This window comes from Vigna unguiculata, chromosome 5 (genome assembly GCF_037176805.1).
Source record: "Vigna unguiculata cultivar grain cowpea cultivar isolate G323 ecotype 2 chromosome 5, ASM3717680v1, whole genome shotgun sequence".
Classification (NCBI taxonomy): domain Eukaryota; kingdom Viridiplantae; phylum Streptophyta; class Magnoliopsida; order Fabales; family Fabaceae; genus Vigna; species Vigna unguiculata.
This window is the reverse complement of record NC_140796.1, coordinates 9,494,994-9,499,708: the sequence shown is the minus strand read 5'-3', so window position 1 is coordinate 9,499,708 and position 4,715 is coordinate 9,494,994. Positions and strand designations below refer to the sequence as shown.

Genomic DNA, 4,715 nt, shown 5'->3' with positions numbered 1-4,715 from the left:
AGTACAAGAATCAGTACACTCCCTTTTAAGGTTTAGTGAAGCCCAAGGTATTGTGAATCATAATAGGTCATCTATTAAATCCAAAAACGGGAGAAACAATTTCCCTAATTGAAATCCTAAACACTCAACAGGACAACAATATGAAACAAGGAAAGAAGGAAATCCCAAACAATTTTATTCTCTTTCTCTTCAAAACTGGAAGTCTCAAATCATAACACATGAAAAAATAGAGGGAGTGAATTAGAGAGAAAGAGAGAGAGAAATTATTGTTCTGGTTTGGCCATCATTATGAGACCGGAGCACTTACAACACCCTTTGATAATAATAAAAATTTCCTTACAAATGTAAATATAAAAGAAATTTTGATAGATGAGTGGATAGGTCGAAGAAGGAGAATATTTTGTTAATTTTCTTCACAGTCTTTTAGGAGAAACTAGTTCATAAAAAAACTTTCATAACATAATTTACACCTCAATTCGATGGATGAAAGATTTTTCTGAAGAAAGAAAGAGGAAAGATGTCTTTTACACCTTCAATCAATTAATTTGTCCAAACGAACATATATGAGAGTCAGTTTCCAATAAGTGAACATATCACAAATTATATTGTAGACTCACGCTATTACTTTGTTAAAACTAAAGGTAGTACACTATATAGTACATGTGTAAATGATCATGTCCCATGATATTTGTAACATCCATTTTTTTAATAAACTGTATTATTTATTTTAAATAAAACAATTAGAAAATCTTATATTTTTACTAATGTTTCATATTTTATCTAAATGCATTTTAAACATTAAAAATATATTTTATCATGATGTAATTTTACTTATTGAAAATAACAATAAGAATAAAACAAAACAAATATTATATATATATATATATATATATATATATTAGGTAAAAATATTTTAATTAAATAGGTGTGTGTAAAAAAAATATATATATATGAAGAATTTTTAAAAGAGAAAAAAAATAATATAGAAAAGAAAAAAAGAAAAGAATAAGAAAGGATAAGAAGATAAGAACATGAGAAAAGATAAGAAGGAAAAAAAAAGAATCTAAAGAGATAAACATTATCTCTTAATTAATGAAAGCAAAGCAATGATAATTTTGGCACATGGAAAGGCTTATATATATATATATATATATATATATGTAGATGGAAGAAGAAGTTACGTGAAAGATAAACAAAGTGAGAAAGAAAGGAGAAAGAGGGAGAAAGAGAAAGAAAAGAGAGAGAGAAAGAAGAGAGAGAAAGAGAAAGAGAAAGAAGAAAAAAAAAAATAGGGAAAGAAAGTTTAGAGCAAAGATTCTTTTACAACTATTATTATGTGCTCTTCAATCAATAAGGTAAGGGGGAGTGATGTTAAGCTCTTATATATTAATCTTGATAAGCTCATGGGTTTTATATTAATCTTTTATTTATTTTGACTCATATATTATTCTTTTTACTTTCATTTAACTTATTTTCACTTATTATCCTCTTATATTTATTTTATTTAATCTCCAATTATATACTGATCCTGTTTATTTATTTATTTTATTTAATCTCTAAATATGTATTGATCCTGTTTATTTATTTTATTTAATCTTTAGTTACGCACTGATCCTGTTTATTTATTTTATTTTATTTACCTCCAGTTACTGGTCCTATTTATTTATTTTATTTTATTTATCTCCAGTTATGCACTGGTCCTGTTTATTTATTTTATTTTATTTATCTTCAGTTACGCATTGTTCCTGTTTATTTATTTTATTTTATTTATCTCCAGTTACGCACTGGTCCTGTTTATTTAGTTTATTTTATTTATCTCCAGTAACTCACTGGTTCTATTTATTTATTTTATTTATTTTATTTATCTCCAGTTACGCACTAGTCCTGTTTATTTATTTTATTTTATTTACCTCCAGTTACGCACTAGTCCTATTTATTTATTTTATTTTATTTATCTCCAGTTACGCACTGGTCCTGTTTATTTATTTTATTTTATTTACCTCCAGTTATGCACTGGTCCTATTTATTTATTTTATTTTATTTATCTCCAGTCACGCACTGGTCCTGTTTATTTTATTTTATTTTATTTATCTCCAGTTACGCACTGGTCCTGTTTATTTTATTTTATTTTATTTATCTCCAGTTACGCACTGGTCCTGTTTATTTATTTTATTTTATTTAATCTCCAATTACGTACTGGTCCTGTTTAATTTATATTTTTGTTTAATTATAACATTCTTACCCTTATCTACTTATTTATTTAAAGTTCTTGCCTTGATTCTTATTTTATCATTATTTTTACAATTAAAAATAAATAAATGTGAAGTGAAAGTATATATTATTTTATTTAGTGAGCTTTGATAGAAGAAAAATTGCATGTACATTTTATCGTTGTTTTATATTCTTTGTGTATAGTTTATACAATGACATGTGTCGTAATCGAAATCGCGACGGGACGACGAACCAAAAAAAGAAAACGGGTTTAAAAAGAGATTTGGAGTCGCCACCATAGTTATTCTGGAAAACTATGGAAAACCATAAAAATAAAACAAGTCTGCGAAAAACCAGATTTTGGATCCGGGAGTCGGTTACGCGTAGGGAAGGTGTTAGCACCCTACCGCGCCCGCCCGAGGGCGGTACCTTTAATTAAAAATGCAAAGCTGATGTGATTTTCAAAATATTAATTTTCCCCAAAAATAATGAGACAAAAATGCTAAAGAAACAATATATTTTTTAAAAAATTTTTTGGGCCCGACAAGGATTGACCTTGGTCCTACGTATTCTCATTTAAAGTGAGAAATCAGGGTTACGTAGTTCTTTAAAGATATTAAAAAAAACAATTGAGAAAATGATTTGATCTTTTAGAGGTGAACCTGACAAGGACTGGCCTTGCTCCTACGTATCTCACGGTGGAGAATCAAGGATCACGTAGTTCTTAAAAGACATTTTTGTTTAAAAATATTGATATTTTTTATATTTTTTATATTTTTGTATTTTTTTTTGGTGTTTTTTGAATTACTTGAAAATATGTGTTATACGACGCGAACGGTCGGAAAGACACTAAAAGAGAAAGAAACTATTTTAGTATTTTTGAAAATGAGTGTCACCCGGTGCGGGCGACCGGACAGACACAATAAAGCAAAAAGAACATTTTTCATTTTTTAAGATTTTTCTATTTTGTGTGAATTTTCATGATTTTTAAATGTTTTTAAAAAAAAATAAATAAATGTGTACGAAAATGGAGACAAAAATAAAATGATGGTAAAAATTGAAAAAAAAAAGGAGTAACAATAGTAAAGCATGGAAGGTGTAAGCACAAAACAAAGTAGGGTGCAATAAGTAAAAATATGAAAATAAGTGAAAATAAACAAAGGGTGTGGACTGGGAAAAATAGGTGTAATCAGCAAAGGCATGAAGGGTGTAAACATAAACAATGGGGTGTGATGAGTAAAAACTGAAAATGGAAGAAAAATGCAGGAGAAGTGTAAACAGTGAAAACTGGGGTGTAGTCAGCAAATAAAAACCAAAAACATAAAACAATTCAAATCTGCAAATAGAGGAGGTGCAAATATTAAAGATGGAGTGCGTAGAGATAAAAAAGGGGTGTGCAGATATTAAAGACGGGTGAACGGAGTAAAGAGGGGTCTGTCAGCCCAAACCCAACTTCTTATTTTTTTAAATAAACAGAAACCCTAAAAGGGTTTATTTCTCTCCCTCTCACACGTTTACACGCTGCCTTCTTCCTTGCACGGTCTGCAGCCGCACCACCACGCTATGCCACCATGCCGCGATGCCACGTCGTCGACGCCAGCCACCACCGGCGGCGTCGCCGGCGAGAACCCGACCCCTCAAAGCTCCTCCCTTCTCTTTTCTTCTATCACGCACACGCGGAGCCAGGGTCTTCTCCTTCACTCTCATCCATGGCAGCCATTTCCCTTTGCGTGACCAGCGCCACCGCTCCTCCTCTTGGCCGACCAAGAGTCTCACCGGCGACATCACCAACGTCCTTTCTTTCTTCTTCTTGCACGAGCCACCGGGTCCTGGAATTCACACCACCTTGCTTCACTGTGGCGCCCTCAACTGCGATCGGAGCTGCCGTCACTCAGCCACTCGAAGTTCGATTCGTCGACGAACATTGTCGTCGGCAATCTTGTTTCTTCTCTGTTTTGATTGAATGTGCGTGTTTGGGGAAGATGAAATGTGACTGTTTGGTGTTATTATGAGTTTAACAGAAAATGAAGAATGGTGGAGAAGGTCGTGGATGCCCCGCGACCCGTTCAGATTTGAGCGAGTTAGCCTCAAGTTTGTGATTTGGTCTCTGTTTTTATTTTGCGCAGGTGGAGGATGATAGTGAAGATGATGGTAAAAGGAATGGAGGGTGAAGGACGATGGTATGAATCTGTTATGTTGGTTTTGTGCAGGTTCAAAATGAAAGTGATAATGGAGGGACTGGGAGGAGGTGAATCTGTTGAGTGAATCCAGGTGCAATCATGGGTTATGGTGTTTTAGTAGGAATCCTGAGGATGAAGGTGTGTTTTTTTTTTTGCAGAGAATACCATAAGAAAAAAAAAATCTCCCCTGAGTGAAGAAGGTGAAGCCTTTTTTGAATGAAGGGACATTGATGATCTCTGTTATGCCTTTGATCTGTTCCTTTCCTGCCTCGAGATGTGGGATAAGGCTGAAAGCAGACGTTGCTTCCTGCTCTTTCTTGTTAA

General features: G+C 32.7%; 1 long non-coding RNA gene across 1 annotated transcript; it reads left to right on the top strand.

The window, feature by feature from the left end:
* Window positions 1-3,690: 3,690 nt before the first annotated feature.
* Window positions 3,691-4,715, top strand: LOC146886049 (uncharacterized). The gene is made up of 2 exons (XR_014995142.1): window positions 3,691-4,176; window positions 4,338-4,715. It is a non-coding gene; the product is annotated as an uncharacterized LOC146886049 (long non-coding RNA).